Source organism: Marmota monax, unplaced genomic scaffold (genome assembly GCF_021218885.2).
Source record: "Marmota monax isolate L192 unplaced genomic scaffold, Marmota_monax_Labrador192_F-V1.1 WCK01_AAM20220418_F8-fsc00183, whole genome shotgun sequence".
Classification (NCBI taxonomy): Eukaryota; Metazoa; Chordata; class Mammalia; order Rodentia; family Sciuridae; genus Marmota; species Marmota monax.
In genome coordinates, this window is record NW_026694841.1 from 2,636,236 (window position 1) to 2,653,425 (window position 17,190).

The 17,190-nt window shown below is 55.2% G+C and overlaps 1 long non-coding RNA gene across 5 annotated transcripts; it reads left to right on the forward strand.

The window, feature by feature from the left end:
- Nucleotides 1-1,476: 1,476 nt before the first annotated feature.
- LOC131423484 (uncharacterized) lies at nucleotides 1,477-14,071 on the forward strand. Of its 5 annotated transcripts, none has more exons than XR_009225118.1 (5): nucleotides 1,477-4,192; nucleotides 4,352-9,146; nucleotides 9,264-9,631; nucleotides 9,723-9,890; nucleotides 13,608-14,071. It is a non-coding gene; the product is annotated as an uncharacterized LOC131423484 (long non-coding RNA). The 5 variants fall into 5 exon arrangements; XR_009225119.1 differs by having other exon boundaries at nucleotides 9,264-9,448; nucleotides 9,557-9,631; nucleotides 9,723-14,071; XR_009225117.1 differs by having other exon boundaries at nucleotides 4,352-8,698; nucleotides 8,928-9,146; nucleotides 9,723-14,071.
- Nucleotides 14,072-17,190: the final 3,119 nt, after the last annotated feature.

The window sequence follows — 17,190 nt, forward strand, 5'->3', positions numbered from 1 at the left end:
GCTCTAGCCCCTCCGCAGCTGTGATTGGTTCAGGGAGGGGCCGCTTCCCCACTGGATCAATGAGGTGCAGGGAGATATTTGCTAAGGCTTCTGGGAAAGGAGACCGCGCTCGCTGTCCCGACAGAGCTACCACAGCAGACCCTCTCTGTTCCCTGGAGCTGTGCCATGTGATGATGTGAGATTTAGAGGTGCCATGGCCACTTCAGGGATAGAGGAAAGGGCATGGGGCTGTGCAGACACAGAAGGGGAGTGCTGTACCCTGAAGGGCAGACGGGACAGTGAGGAACCTAGCTGGGACCTGGTGACAGAGTTCTACCTGAGACCTAGATCAAACCTTGCCTGAGCTTGACTGCTCTGCCTCTACACCCGTCAGTTCATAAGTCTGTCCATCCTTATTGCTCAAGCCCCTGTGGGATGGGCTTTCTCACTATGATACGAACAGATGGTGCCACTCTTCTGTCACTGTGACTGTATCCTTTCTGCTATGCATTTCTCTTGGTAGACTGTCCTCATTGTCCTCTCTAAGGCAGATTCTCAGCGAAAGGGGGCTTTTTCTTATGGATTTACCGAGTGTGTGCTTCAAGCACAGTGACCTGGTGTTCTCATTTACAGATGACCACACGTTGACTGTGCTGAGTGTCCAGGGAAGGACCACTGCCCCTCTGCTGCAGACCCACACGGGGTGGGCCCAGAGCCCCTCCACTGCCCCTCACCCAGCTCCTTCCCTCCCTGGGAGGACTTCCTGCCAGCAGTGCTGACTCTGGGGTCTCATCTGCTGTCCCTGCTGGTCTGTGGCTCCTGTCATGGGTTGGCTGTATTTGTCACAAGTCACAGGCCAGCCCCAGCTTTTGAGAAGCTAACGATGCCTTCCTGGAACAGGGCCTTAGGAGGAGACCTGGGAGTCAGAGCATGCCAGGCAGGTGAATGGGTGGGCGCTGGAGAAATGCTCTGTGGGGACTCATGTCACCTCATTCAATGTCCCTGTTTTCCGTCTGGAGAAGAGGACTCTGTCTCGAGCCTCAGGGAGGAGAGTCTCTCTGGGGGTCCAGGAAGCTCCTGTGAAGTTCAGCTCTCCGTGAGCGTGTGCGGATGGCACCCCTGTCCTGCTGTTGGATTCTGGGGACCCCTGGGGTCCTGAAGCAGAGAGAGCTGGCCCGCTGGCCTCTTCCCTGATGGATGCTGCAGCTCCACTCTGCTCAGATGGCCTTGCCCCGCAGCCTCTGGTATCTGCCTCCTCCAGGTGAGCCCCTGCTGCGGCTTTCTCCTTCCACCAGGTGCATGCACGTGTGGTTACAGGTGTCTGCACGCCCCCCCCCCGCCCCCGCCACTGCCTGCCCCGGTGTCCCTCCCCAGGTGCACTGCTGGAGGAGAGCAAGAGCTGACCTCTGGTACCTGAAAAGAAGTTGCCCATGTTATTTTCGCTTTGTATGTGACGAAACAAACATGGTGCACTTCTTTTTCGGTATCAAATCTCACCTTGAGGAGCTCCCTGCCCTGACGGAACGCTCAGTGGCACTGCCCTGCTTGGTATGTACGTGGAGGACTTACCCAAGGGCAGCTCCCATTGACTCGCTGTGGCTGGGTTCAGGACACTCGGTGTCTGACCACAGGCTTGCCCCCGTGGCCAGCAGCCCGGGCAGCACCAGTTCTAGTGCTGTGGTACTCAGAGTCAGGTGTTCCCGTCTGTCCTTTATGACCAATAAGTCTTGGCCTGCCTCCTCTGGGTGGCGGCATGTCCTCTTGGAGGGAAACTGAGCTGGGGGCCTTGGTGACATCAACAGCTCTGGGATGAGTGAGGGGTGCTTTCCAGACAGAGTGGTGTAGGGACATGGATCTCCTGGTCCACTGGCTCGACCCCAGGAGGATTGGGGAGCTGTGCCAGCTGGGATGAGAGGCCATGGGGTGGCTCCGGGGCTGCATGCTGGGACTCGATTGTCCACTGGCTTTGTTCATCTCAGGGAGTGTGGGTGGCCTCTGTTTCAGCATCACCACTTCCACTTCCAAAGTCCTACGGCAGCTTCTTGGAAGAGAGGTTGATGGCAGCCTCAGATGAGAGCTTGCCCCATTCTGGCCTCAGTGGACACACAGAGGACCAAGACACCTCTAGAAAACAGTGGCTGTCTGTGTCAGGAGGTCCACGGGGACAGACTGCCCAAGATGTGGCTCTCCTGATCTGCACAGTCAGCTGGCAGAATATGTCCCCCCTGTGTCCTGGGTACAACACAGGCCACCTCAGCCTCAGGCCTCCTAGAAGGGACTCTGGTTCTGAGTCACCTGGGGGGTATGAGGAGCGGCTGTCCAGGGGTGTCTGAGGGACGCTGACAGCTCCTGTCTTCTTTCAGAAGCAGCCTCCCTTCCCACCTCGGGGGACTTCCGAGCCCCACCGCTCTGTCAGGGATGCACTGTCACCTGCACCGCCCTGGGACGTCCCAGGCAGGTCCCGGGCACAGCCTCTTGGTGATGGCACCTGTCTCCTCTGTACTGACATCCTCTGTCTTTCTTTTGCAGGAAGATGACCTGGCAGCTGGCAGAGATACAGGACGTCGGCATCTGGCCTGAGGGCCCAAAGGGAGGTTTCCTGACACGGCTGCTCTGGGGCGGAGGCTAAAAGTCGACCCCTTTTTAACATGAAACACATCCTCAGGGTCTTGCTGTGGGTGTAGAATCAGGATGCAGTGTCTGCCCTGGCCGAGGGCGTGTGAGCAGGTGGTGTGCCAGGTGGAAAGTGTTCCCTTGATTTAATTTTCACTTTGAGAATTGAGGCTAGATGGAGTGAACTGCCCTGTAATCTTGTTTCTGAAGGTAAATCTACACATTAAAAATCGGGCTTTAGAATGGCAATTTCTTTTTAAAGAACTGACGATGAAATGTGAACAAAACCACGCTTAAGCTGGCTTCAGACTCGTGAGAAGAGTCCCCCTCATCCCTGGGCTTCCGAAGCTTAGCTCTCAGGAGGAGAGACCAGGCACTGGCAGAGGCTGAGAAAATGTGCTGGGGACAGGAGGCGAAGAGGGGTTTCATGAACACACAGTGGGGTCCTGAGGCTCCCTTACTCAGCTGATGTTAATGAGACCTTGTTGCAATAACGCTTTCCTTTTTAAAGGCCAGACTCCTTTTAGCTTGAGGGAGCGATTCCAGATGACTGATAGAAAGGGCCACCCCAGCCCCTCAAGGGGCTTGTCCTCTCTCTCCTAGTTGGCCTCTGGCTGATGTCCCCTGGGTCTCCTGGAGGCCTTGCCCCTGCTACTTAGGCTGCTCCTCAGGATCTGTGGACCAGCACCTGATTTCAAGCAGGGCCGTTTCGGGACTGGTAGGCTTTGAAGGTGACAGTGACACCCAGAGCTGATGAACGAGTGAGCGGATGCTAACTAACCTCTGGGACCACAACTGCCATTTTGGCCACTCAGGATGCTCAGAGAGTGATGCCCAGTCCTTGGAAAGACAGTGGGTGGACGGGCACTGTGCCCAGGGTCCCTGACAAGGGGACTTGGTGCAGCACTACATTTGTCCAGGGCCCCTGGCATCTGCTTTTAAGTTAAGAAAGAAAGTGCCACCACCGTCGGCCTGCCGGGAGTCACTCCTCGATAGCATGCTCACAGCGTCAGGCCTTGCTTGCAGGAACTTCCAGAGCAGCTTAGAGAGTTCTGACCACGATGGGGCATGCACGAGTGATGTGTGGTTGCAGAGAAGACAGACTTTGTCGCTGAGCCCATCCAGTCCCCTAACCAGCCATGTCTCACTTGTTCTTCACAGGGCTTCTCGGAGGTCATCACACCTGGGGAGGCTGCTTCGTGCCTGGTAGGTGACACTAGCTCATCTAGGTGTCCTAGCTCTTGCTAGATAGATGATGGCTGTCCCCCAGCCCGCTCATCTCCTGGCCCGGGGGCCTCCTTAGCAGGGATGCTGGACTCTGCCTGGTGAGCAGCAGACATGAGACTTTTTTGAACCAGTTCCAACTTTGGAGAAGTGAGATTGGTCTCGGTTCCTCTGTGTGGTCTTTGAATGGTCGCCATTCTTTTGTGAAGAACGTCACTTGGCCCATTTGTCCTCAGCACCAAATCTGTTTTCAGGAGGACTTCCTGGTGGTGGTGGTGGCAGTCTTGCTGAAGATGGAAACTGAACTTGAAACTCTGGTGCTTGGTGTGGTCCTCTGGGAGGCACGTTTTTCCGAGAATTCACAGTACCTCTTTTGGTAAAGACTGCATCCAGGGCATCCCGGGGTGGAGTTGGGGTGCTGTGCTCGTCTTGCGGGGAGCTGGTGGTGAGGTGCTGGTGGCTGCTGGGCTTTGCTTTGCCCTCACCCTGTGTGTGAGCAGACCTTGTTTGTGATCTGTCTGCCCACTCCTACCAGTCTGTACGTCGCCACTGAACGCAGCCCATTGGAGCCTTCTGGACTCAAACCTCACTTTCCGGAAGGTTCTTTGTCATCCTTACTCCCCAAGGTACGTGAAGGGATGCTCCAGCTCATGCTTTGGTAGGATCTCTGTCGCTGCTGCTTCAGGAGGGCTGCATGGAGATGACGCTGGCTCTGGGGACCCTGCAGGGTTTTTCTTTTTGTCCTTGACATTTTTAGAACGGAAAGGGTAGAATCCCTAGTCTGCTGGCTTTTTTTTATGGGGAACTGTTTGAAAGTTCTGCTTTTCCAGAATGAAATGTTGCCATGAGTTTTCGTGAGGGCACAGACGTTAGGGTGTCCCCTACCAGGACAAGTGGCAGCCAGGCTGACCCAGATCCTATGCCTAGTCATGGGTCCACCAAGTGGACCACAGAGATGGGGCTGGCATCCCAGCTCCTACGGGGAGGCCAGAATGTGCTGCCACCTCCAGTGGTCAGTCCTGACGCCCTGCGTGCAGGTTGGTGCCTCCACAGTAGCTTAGATTCTGATCCCCAAGGGGTGGGTGTTCCTTCCATGTTTACAAGATTCATGGTTAAACATAGATGGAAGACCCACCTAAAAGTTGTTTTCCAGAGAGTCCTGACCTCAGAACCCCTCAGGGAGCAGATGGTAGGCACATCCCAGAGCCTCTGCTTCTGTTGGCAAGGCTTGTCGTTGGGACCCCTGTCCTCCAGGGCTCGGCATCCCTGCCGCCATCCCACGAGGCCTGTGCTGAGGGGGCCTGTCCTGTGTGACCTTTGCTTCTGGCGGATTGTGCTAAGGCTCATGCTTTCCGGGACTAAACCCATTTTTGGTATTTAAAAGGTGGATATTCCTTCTATGTTTATGTTGTTATGATTAAACATAGAGGAAATTCCACGTTTTCAGTATCAAATGCTGCTTGGGAACGGCCTGGACTGGAGCTGCCATCAGGGAGACTGTAGGTGCCCCTCGGGGTAAGTGCACCAAGGGTGGACCTCAGAGCATGTGCTTGGTTTGTGCCATATGTCTGGGGGCCACCCGCTTGTCTTAGGAGACCCCCGCTCGTGCTGCCCGCTGGGCACAGGGGCGAGGCTGTTGTCACAGCCTCCGACGGCCCATCTCTCTTGTGCAGCGTCCCTGGTGCTTCCGATGGACTGTGCCTAGTCCACACCTTGCAGGATTAAGTCTTCTTTGGTATTTAAAAGGTAGATTTTCTTTCTATGGTTACGTGTTTGATGGTTAATCATAGAGGAAAATCCACGTTTTCAGTATCAAATGCGGCCCTGGGAACTCGCGTGTGGGACAAAACCCGTCCTCAGAGAGGCGAGGCGGGTGCAGCCTCGGGTAAGTGCACAGATGGGGGACGTGTGCCCCGCATCCTGCCACGCGTCTGCCGTCGGTCACCTTTAGGCGCCCCCTCACGGAGGAGCCCGCCTGGCAGAGGCCAGGCACCCTGTCACCTTGGCAGTGCTGGGGACGGAGAACGGGCGCTCTTGGGTGTGCTGTGATGAGCTGGGCCAGATTTTCCCTTCCAGGACTCAGTCCTCCTTTGGTATTTAAAAGGTGGATATTCCTTCTATGTTTACGTGATTCTTGATTAATCATAGAGGAAAATCCATGTTTTCAGTATCAAATGCTGCTTTGGAAGTATTTCTGGAAGAGGCTGTAGGGCCCAGGTGGGCGTAAAGATGGGGGAACCCGTGTCACGTCATCGTAATGGACGGGTGCTGAGCGGCCGATGTGGCGAGCGCGTTGGTGGGTTGTGGCTCCTGCTCTTTGGGGAAGCCCGCCCGCTCTATGGAGTTTCATTTTTGACGACACAAGCGCAGATTCACGTTTTCCGGGATGCAATCTTTCTTTGGTATTTAAAAGGTAGATTCTCCTTCTATGAGTACATTATTTATGATTAATCATAGAGGAAAATCCACGTTTTCAGTATCAAATGCTGCTTGGAAACCTCCGTCGATGGGAAGGGCCGTGGAAAGGAGGGTGCGTCGTGCACCTCCCGGGTGCAGCCGCGCACAGGCAGAGGTTGGGCTTTGGTGACCCGCCTCCTGCCCTGCGCAGGTTTCTTTCTTGCCTGGGTTACATAAGCACGGGGAGGAGGCTGTGATCTCAGTAAGGTCCCAGTGACCCTGAACAAAGCCCATTCCCTGGGTGTCACCACGTCTGGGATGTTCTCGGGTTTCCTCTTCTGTTACCAGTGCCACTGTAGCGGATACCTGGGTGGGCTGTGGGTTTCAGGAAGGGGCCCCGTGGGGGTCAGGGCGGGCTTTGGGGTGTGGAGGGCTGGACGGGTGCGTGTCCTGGCTCACACCTCGCCCGGGCTCTGCCCCCTAACTCTGCCTACCCATCTGTTTGTTCAGGGCCACTCCTGGAGCTGCTGCCCACTTTGCCACAGGGAGTGACTCTGCTGTCAGTGCTATCGTTTGCTACTTGAAGAGAGGTTATCCTTTGTGTGTTTGCTTTACTTGCCATGAATATGCAAGGGCAAGCTCTCTGCGAGGAGCAAATCCGTCCTGAGCCACCTGGGAACAAGGCTTCCGGGAGGTCGGAGAGCCAGGACTGCTGCAGGGCCCGCAGACACGCGCTGGGCCGCCAGACTTGCCTCTTCCGGTTGTGATCATGTCCTCTGACCCTCCCATCCACGCGTCCTTCCAAGAACCCTGTAGGGGAGGTGCTGTCCTTGGAGGTGGCTCGCTGTTTTCTTTGCAGAGCTGCGATTCTGTCTAGAAAATGCTGCCTTCCTTGGTGGGCACAGCACCCACGGGGCTGAGGCCCGGCAGGGCTGCCCAGGTGTAGGCGCACCTCCCAGATGCATGAGAGGCCAACAGCAAGTCAGGGCCACTTTTAAAAGTTTGTCATGTGGCATCCCCAACCCCCATATTCACCCACCCTCAGAGTGACTTTTGGACCTTATTGTCCACTTAAAAGAAGAGGGGGCGTTGGTCTCCAGTAAGGGTGGCCCCAGAAGTGCCACTGGGATGAGAAGGCCTGGACTGCAGGCCCCCTCCCTGTCCACAGGCATCTGAGCATTAATGTTGATGGGTCACTGAGGGTCACAGCTCAGGGCTCTCGGCGATTTCTGAACCCAGGCCCAGGGGAAGGCTCGCCTGCCTTAGCGCTGCTGCCCGCTGCGAGGGGTGGTCACTCACGAGCTCTGATTCCTGTTTCTCTCTCCTTTAACGATGCATGCTGTTGGCAGTTCCCACTCCCGCTAGCCCATGTTCCTCAGGAGGACCTCCTGGAGGCAGTGGCTTTGGTCAGAGGCACTGATTCTTTTGCCAGGTGGTTTTGCACACCCCAGAGGGAGGCCAGACGTTCCCCTTCCCTCTGAGCCAAGCCGTGCGGGATGCCCGGTCTTGAAGTGATGTTGGGAACAAAGCCAACGTCAGGGCCCGGTCACGGTGTGCAGGGTGTGGGCCCCACTCCAGAGCCAGCCAGATGAGGCTTGTCACTGCCCACACTCGGTCCCAGGCCCCCAGGTGAAGCGTCCACTCTGGCCAGCACACAGCGTGGTCCTCACCTGCTCTGTGACCTGCTCTTTGGTACTTGAAGAGAGGATACCCTTTGTATGTTTACTTGATTAATGGCGAATATACAGGGGGAGACTCTTATTTGAGTATCAAATTCTGTCTGGGACGCTCTTGGCTCAGCTCTACTTCAGGACGGACCTCTGACGTCAGCCCTGCTCAGGTATGTCCAGGTGTCCTGGTCCCACAGCACTGAGCTGCTGGTGCCCGGCCCTCCCTGCACCCTAGGTGCCAGGCTCTTCCCCTGGAGGCCGTGCCCAGCTGGTGGGTGGTGAGGGCTTTCTTGCTTGCTACCGCCCGCATGCAGTGCCGCGCTGCCTGCTTTTTAAAGGACGAGTTGCACAAGGACCTGCCCGTTCTCCGTACCAAGTCCCACCTGGAAGCTCCCTGCTCACAACTCCTGGACACAGCCGGAGGGGGACCGTGGAGCCCGTGCTGAGCGGATGTGCTGGTCACCCTGTGGCTGCAGCCTCGAGGGGCGGTGACCTCGATGAAAGACGTTGCTGTCACTGCCATTCTAAGGCAAGTGACTGAGTTGAGTTCCCTGAGCCTGCTCTTGTGTTAGGAATGTCACTTGACCCCTCTGGCCATTCTTTGGGAACATTGTCAAGTGGGGATGCACCACAGTATGCCTTTTGGGGGTGTATGTGACCTTTGTGATTCAGGATCTGCTTTCTGTGTGTTCTGAGGCAGGTGCAGGTGACACGCTCTTGAGTTCAGTCATTTCCGAGAAGGGACACTGGTGTGTGTCACCACTCAGACCCGAGAAGGACTCTGGATGCCTCTTCTTGGAAAGCCACATCCTCAGGTTTGTGGAGCCCATGTGAGTCCCTTCAGAGAGAGGCAGTGTTTCCGTCCTCCGGGGCCTGGTGGTCTGAAGTGGGTTCCTGGGTGCATGTTGACTCCGTTGATGGCCCGGCCATTCCCTGTCTTGGAAGTCAGTTCTGCTGGCTGCCAGGGGATCCTGGATCTTTCACCTTTCAAGGTGAGGTCTCAGCTCCCGAGCTGGCCAGTCACTGCCCCCTACTCTGTCCCAGGCCCCCAGGTGAAGCGTCCACTCTGGCCAGCACACAGCGTGGTCCTCACCTGCTCTGTGACCTGCTCTTTGGTACTTGAAGAGAGGATACCCTTTGTATGTTTACTTGATTAATGGCGAATATACAGGGGGAGACTCTTATTTGAGTATCAAATTCTGTCTGGGACGTCCCCGGCTCAGCTGTACTCCAGGACGAACCCTTCATGTCAGCCCGGCTCAGGTACGTCCAGGTGTCCTGGTCCCATAGCTGGCGGGGTGGCAAGGGGTCGCGCCAGGTACGATGCTGCCTGCTTTTTAAAGATGAATCTCACTTGCATCTGCTCTTTCTCTTATCCAGGGGCTGCTGGCTCACAGGGTCAGCCTTAGAAGGGAGCTGTGATGTCGGACTTTCAAGGGTAGCATGAGTGACTGAGTGACCGAGGGCCACAGAGGACCGTCACCATCCATGTTCACGATGGTTTGATGCATATGACAACCCAGGAGGGCCTCCCAGAAGTGCCATCGCCTTGTGGAGCAGCCAAGGTTTGCTCGTTAATGCTGCTCTTTGGTCTGTGGGTGGACGATTTCCAGTTCATGGTCCCTGAGACAAATCTGTAAGACCTATTTGTGTTTGTCATTTGTCATTTCAAGTCCGGCCTGCGATGGTGTCCTGCACAGGAAGCTGTCCCTGGGAACAAGCTGTGAGGGCCATCAGCCCTGCACCAGGTGCGTGAATGCTGGAAGGTCAGAGGGTAAATGCTTTTGTTGTGACCTTGGTGTCCTAGTCCTCTGACCGCAGCATTCCGTTCACCCATAGGACAACAGCCTGAAGAAGCTGCTCTGGGTCTGGGTTGGCGGAGGCATTTCTGGGGACATGTGACCGTCTGCTTTCATGCTCTGCGTGCCCCAGAGTCTTGTGGACCTGAGCCAGCGTCCGGCAGGGCATCTGCAGCCGTCTAAGGGACACGACCGTCCTGTGGAGGAGGTGAGTGTCCCACCTGGCAGCGGAGCTCCAGCTCACCGGTCACAGCCACCACCTGCTCTTTTCTTAAGGGTGTCTCCGGGGCTGATGCCCCTGAGTGGGGAGCTGTTTTCTCCATTTTCACAGTGGTACACGGCTTCTCCATTCAGAAGCAACTCTTCCCCAGCCTGACTTCATGGACATGATGTCAGCCTCTCTGCGAGGAAGTTAGGACAGGAGCTGGCCCTGGGGAGACATTTGTCAGTGCCTCTATGGGAGGTAGAAAGGAAAGTGACCACAGGGCCTTAGCTCTACCCGCCATGTAGATTTGCTGGGTCCCTTACCCTCTGAGTACAATGCATCATCAGGGAAACTTCTAGAGGAGGTGCCTACACTAGAGACAGTGGTCCCTCTCCCGGGGGGGTCCTGTAGACAGTGAGAGGCCGAGCACCCTGTGCACGTCCTTCAATGGCACCTGCTGAGGCAGTAAAGCCAGTGATGGGGCATCAGAGTCTGCCCTCCCTGGGTTCCTGGGATGGAGAGCTGGCCGGTGGGCACACACCTGGCAGGTGGTGTCTGCCCCCTGGTCTGCTGATTCCGTACCTCCCATCCCTCCCTAGGATGCCCACCGGGAGACGGGGCCGGCCCCCGGAATGCTAGTGCTGACCTGCCCGTGTTGTTGTTTGGTACTTAAAGCGAGGTTGCCCTTTGTATATTCGGCTTATTGACATGGAATATACAAGGGCAAGCTCTCTGTGAGTATCAAACGTTGTCTTGGACGGTGCACACTCAGCGAGGGATGCGGTATGTGTGTGCATGACCGTGTGTGTTCCATCTCGTGTGTGGAAGATCGCAGACGGATTCGTGGGCACAGGGACGGCTTCATGGAAGGCCTGGGGACATCCCCTGTCCTGATCTTGTGTGGGTGGGCCCCAACGCATGCACTGTGTGTGGTCTGGGTCCTTGTTCCACGCGGGCAGCCTCCAGGCGGGGCTGAGGGCCGGGTCAGTGCTGGTGTGGGGCAGTGGATCCATCCTCCTCCATGACCTGAGTGTGCATGTCGTGCTTGGTGTGTGTGACCTGGTCCACTAACCCTCAGCATCTAATTCATCCCCAGGACCCCGCCTTGAAGACATTCCGCGTCCGCCCACCCGGGGTGGTGGCTTTCTTTTCCGTGCTGACCTTTGGTACTTGGAGAGTGGTTATCCCTGTCCTGTTCGTGTTACTCATGTCGAATCGTACAGGGTCATCCACTTTTTCAGTATCAAGAGCGCAGACTCTGGAGCCCGGTTTTCCTGTGTTTGGATCCTGCCTCTGATATTTCCTAACTGCAGCCTTGAGCAAGACGCCTTCATGCTGTGCCTGTTGTCTCTCGTGTCAAATGGGAACTGTGTGGGTGTCTGCCTCGCAGGGGTGCCGGGGCTGAATGAGTCCAGATTTGGGATAGCCTGGTGCTCGGCACTTTGTAGGGAGTGGCCCTGATGCCACGGGCCGTGAGGTGTTATTTCTGGTGTTGGTGATGCTGGTGCTGATATCAAAATCTCTTCTTGGGCTTTGGGGACAGTATTGATATGGAAGTCACATTCTCCATCAGGTATGTGAGTGGCTTATGGAGTCAGGGCTCATACTGTATTTAGGATGGGTGCCACCAAAACTCTTGAAGCGCAGCAGCTAAGCCATTCCCCCAGAGGCTCCTGGAACACGGTGCCCAGGACAGGGGATTGGCAGACTTGCCTCTGCAGGGTAACCAAGGATGTTTGCTCCACTTAAGAGATACAGGCCCTGGTTCTTGACCTCCATCATCTTCGAAGGGCCCTTGAGTGAGGATGCCAGGCTGAGTAGGGTGTAGTGCTGTGGCATCTTGCCTCCCTGGTGCATAAAGAGAGGCCCTCCACAGCACATGTGTCCTGCATGCACATATGTCCTGCATGCACGTGGTGCTCATTGCAGTCACCAGCCAACACTGGGCCAGAGTATTGGGGGGTGCTAATCTTTCCACCTTGCTGCTGGTCACACTGGAGGAGAAATTATCCTTGGTGTATTCACTTTATTGGGGATGAATCATACAAGGACAATTTCTTTTTGAGTATCAAATCCTGCCTCGGCGGACTTCCTGGACGCCATGAGGAGTTCTGTAGACATGCATGTGCCAGCCTCTCCCTGGGTGGGGAGAGAGCATGCAGCTGGCGTGAGGTGGGTGCTATGCCCCACCCCAGGGCCCTAGAGGTGGGGCCAAGCTTGGCATGGGGCCAGCGGGCTCCTTGGTGCTGTCACAGATCTGCGAGGACCACGGGCCTTTCTCGTGGGTGACAGCTTATCAAATTCTGCTTCTTGGAAGCACCTCTTGGACATGGAGCCAAGCTCAGGGACAGATTATCAGCTTAGACCCCCTTCTCCTGCCCAAGGGTGTGACTGACGCCCCCCAGGCATGTCTTGACTCTCAGTGTGTGAAGCTCACCTACTAACCCTTCTGGTCTGGACCACTTGAGAAGAACATGCCGGAAGAGACCCCTGTCTTTGGAGAAGAAGCCAAGGTCTCCTTTGATGGTGCGGTTCTTTGGTGCTTAAAGAATGGTTGTCCGTAGTATGGTCTCTATATTTATGATGATTAATATCGGACAACCATTGTTTTAGTATCCAAACTTGCTTCAGAAGTTTTCTCGAGCACAGTGCTGACTTCAGCAAGAGGACATCGGTGCCTGCCCCACCACGGACTGTGACTTCACTGACAATCTGTCATCACTAACTCAGTGACCCCAGAATGCAGACCACCCGTGTGATTGCCCCGGATTAACATCAGCTCTGGTGTGCAGACGCCCCTGGGTTTGGGGCTGTAGTGTTCTGCTTGGAAGTTACTGACCATCTTTCGTCTGTCTTTCTCTTCTTAGTAGATCTCAGCCTTGAGGGATTCCTTGTGGAGGTGTGGGGGTCGAGCACCTGTCTAGGCACATAGAGGGTGGACTGGGGGTGTCTGACCCAGCATCCACTGATCCTTGGAATCGTTCTGTGCACGGAAGACTTGCTGTGGTGGTACAGATAGAAATGAGAACATTTCCGACCACCACTAGTTCTTGTTGCTCCTAAGCTGCTGCCCATTTGGATATGTAGTTTATTCTTGGTGGGCGAGACGTGGCCTCATGCCTTCTTTGGGACCTACATCATCTGAGACTGTCGTCTGGAATAAGGCATTGTGGTCACAGCACCTCTGGGGTGGGGTGTGCCTGCGTGTCTGAGTCGTTGGCTAGAGTGCTGTTTCTCGAACTCTAGAATGTTCCTAAGATTTTCATCAGCTAGGGATCTTGTTAAAAAGCAGATTCTGATTCAGGGACCAAGATTCTGCATTTTTAGCAAGTTCTCAAGTGATGCTAATGCTGCTGGTCTGTGGACGACACTCGCGGCCGTTTGGGGCTGGAGATGATGTGCTTTATTTGTGATGTGTGTCCCTTGTCTCCCCACATTCCCTTCGCCATCCATCACGAGGGCACTTCCTGGAATCAATGTGCTGTTCTTTGGGGTTTGAACTGTGGTTATCGGTGATGGGTTCACTTTCTGCATAAATGTCATGAGATTACTGTTCTTTAAAATCAAATCATGCCTGGAAGGGCTTCCCAGATACGAGGCCTGCTCCCGGGAGGGCCTGCCGGTGTCAACCCACTGCAAGACGTGTCGGGTGCTGGGTGCACAGAGCTTCCCCATCACTGAGGACGCAGGCCGTCTGATTCTGTAACACTCCATTTCCAGTCAGTCCTAAGGAGCAATTCCTGGAACCCAGGCCGTCTCTGCAAGAGGGATCCTGTCCACAGGGGCCAGTGGCTCCCCGTTTTCTCAGAAGAGGTCTTATCCATGATGCCTTTGCTCTCCAGGGCTGTACGTCCGTCCACCTGCCGGCTCCTGGTCATCAGATCCATCTCTCAGGAATGCTGGGGTAGTAGACTGGTTTTCTTTTTCCCCATTGAACTCACTTAGGACACTTTCTGAGCACGGTTCCAACTGTGGGGCTTGGGTTGGTGTCAGGCCCTGGGACCAAGACGAGGTGCTGGGGTCTGATGCCAACGTGTGTGCTTTCTTTACAGATGGTGACCGCACGCCTCCCCACCTCCGGGATTCAGCTCAGCCCATGGAGGATCTTCTAAGGCAAAGACCACAGTGGCCAGAGGCCATGGTTTCCATGTCAGACTATTGAAGGATATTTGAGGAGAGGTTATCCGTGCTATGTTCGCTTCATTCATCATGAATAATACATGGTTAACCTCTTTTTGAATATCAAACTCTGCCTCGAGGCACCCGCACAAGACACGTGAGCGTGTGTGCTTTGTGTGAGCTGTGAGCCCCGGCCCGATTCTGAGCCTGGTCAGGGCTGCTTCCTAAAAGCAAGGCCCGTGGGGAAGAGCCCCGGGAGGCGTTGTCCTGTTTGCAGTGAACTTGATGTGTTTTTATGACCTGCACAGAGCTGTGCCCCCATCCCCAGGCCAGAACCCCCCAGGCACGGACCCAGGTACCCAGGTCATTCAGGATGGCATTCTGGTGGAGTGGGCATGGTTTTCTGCCCACTGGGTCCTTGAGGAACAGTGACTTGCTCCATAAAGACCTCCTGGGCCCAGGCCCGGTGCCTCTCCAACTGTCAAAGGCAGGCTGACATGGGCTTTGTTCCCTTTTTCTCACCAAGGTCATGGTCCTAGTGCCCACTTCCTCCCCAGGTGGACATCCATGGGGCACAGCTACTGCCTGGCTGGGGTTTCCCTTACTCATTGCTGATGGGAACCACACAGCCAGCTGCTCTCCAGCTCTGAGGGCTTCCTGCAGATGTGCCCATCTGGGGCAGAGAACCTAGGCTTCAGGATGTCCCTCAGCTATAGGGAAGGGAGGCAGGCCCAGAACTCAGTTTGGAAGGACAGTGTTCCCTGGAACCCACCACATACAGGGTGCCCTCTCTACGAAGGGCAGCACTCTAGGGTTTCCCCAAAGCTCTGCCCCCCTGACTGGATGACTTTGATCTCTTTGTGGTGACCAGCATGATGGGTCTTTGCATGGAGTTGATTTGGGATGACACCTGTGGACACACCAGCTTCATGGCAATGGAAATCTCAGCCTTCTCCTAAGGTTGTGCATGAGGGTGACCCAGGGCAAGTTGTGTCGACCAAGGTCCTCCCACCCTGTGCACTGACTTAGAAGATCCACTGCACCGTTAGGAGAAGCCCTCACACTGACAGGATGCTGATGTTTTTACCAGTGTCACTGTGCGGGGCTTGGTGAGGGTGCTCTTGCACTGTTTGTGACAGACACCACACAGGTAGCCTCATTTCAGAATTGTGGAGGAGTGGGTGGAGGGTATCCCAGCATCAGGGATGGACCTACAGCAGCGCCACCACAAGGTAGAGGGGAGGGCGGACCCATGTGATAATGGTGCCGGCCATCCCTGGGCCCACACGAGCTATCTCTAGAGGACTTCTGGGGACAGATGGCATCAGTGCCCACTCCATTTCTCTGGTAGAGTTTCCCAGTCTGGGGAGTGTGGTGCTAATGGCATAGATTAACCAGCCCACCCTGCCAGAAGCCAAAGTCCAGGAAGGCCTGGTGTACCAGGGGCCACAGGGCACACTGTCCCGTTGGGTGGCAGGCTTTCTCTGTCTTGAGCATCAACACCCCAGCCTTATACAGGAGGCGTGGGGACTCCACTACCACTCCTGAGAAGGTGCTGTCCATATCAGTTCACCCTATAAACACTTTTTCTGCTCTAAATCTTTCTGGATATCACCCCAACTTCAGGGCAGAACCTTGGTATCAGCACTTCCTCCAGATCCTTGCAAGGATGGTCCACGGCAGAGCCTGTGCCTTGGTTAGGTTTCAGTCATGCCGTCCTCCAAGCTGGGGCATCAGGGCCCGGTAGGGCTGGAGGTAGAGTAGCATCGAAGCTGATGTCCTGCTTGTGACTAATCCCAGTGGAACTGCTGTTTTTCAGGACAGACTCCTTAGAGACGCATCTCGGCAGAACCAACCTGACGCGCAGCATTGTCCGTGATAGGGAGCGGGTGGTTGATCAGACAACATACATTTTACAGATGATGTATGTCAGCTGGTCCACGGTCCCTGCCTATCAGTGACTTCTCAGGATGGACTCCTGGAGGCCCACCTGCTCAGAAGAGGTGGTGGCACCCTTGTCTGTTTCCTGCTGTGGAAAGACATGGCTGGGTTTGCTTGATTCGTGCTGAGCTCTGTGAGGGAAGGTTAGGTGTGGTTCTTGCCTGGGAAGAGCTATTGGCCTCCGGCCCATCCCGGGACAAGAATGCATGCTTAGCCAGAGAGCATGGACATGGTGGACAGTGCCACTGCATCACCTCCTAACCCTCAGTCCCCAATTCATCCTCAGGAGGACTGGCTGGAGCAGGGCTGCTTTGGTGAGGACGTGGTCGCCGCGCTCGCCTTCGGTGCTTGAAGAGTGGTTATCCCTGCTGTGTTCGCTGTATTTATGACGAATCATACAGGGACATCCAGTTTTTCAGTACCAAATGCTGCTTTGGAGGGCTTCCTGGACAGAGTGCCACCTTCAGGGAGGAGGTCTTGGCTTCGGTACCCATTCAAGGTATGTGGTGGGCAGTCATCCCATGCACATGCTTCCTCTGTGACACGTGTCACCTGCTGCACCAGTGACCGGAAGCCAAACTCTGAGCAAGGTGGTTGCCTTGGAAGGCTGTCATTGACAGGAAGTGGTGTTGGGATCTGCATCAAACCATCCCAGGAGGCTGCCCAGGGAGAGTCCCACTCACACGGAGCATCTGCCTCCAAGTGAACCTCAGCCTTCTGTAAGACGAGTCTCCAGAGTCACGTGCAGGAGCGTGAGCTCGGGTCCTTCCGACAGTGCTCTTTACTGACACTTACTTGGTCATTCTTATAACTTTTGCTCCAGGGGAGAGTCTCTGAACATCAGATGTGGCCTGCAGGGGCTTTCTGGAGCAGTGCCCACCTAGGGGGAGACAGGGCATCTGCCATGTCTTGCCACGTGTGTGGAGACTTAGAGGAGCCTGCTGAGCTTCATATCTGATGTGTCCTGCTTGGCTTACACCCACTGGGAGTGACATCCAGCCCTGGTTCTCATGCTCTTAGGAAGGATACCTGCTTGCCCATGGTGCTTTTTGACAGGGCTTTTTAAAAAACCAGATTATTTTGTTATTATCATTGCTATATGGTCTGTGAATCAACCAACAGTACTGATTCATTCATTCTGCAGGTAACACTTGAGTGCGTTCTGTATTCCAGGTGATGTGGAACTTATAAAGAGCACTGGACAAGCTGAAGTCCTTGCTCACGTGGAGTTGATGTTATGGGG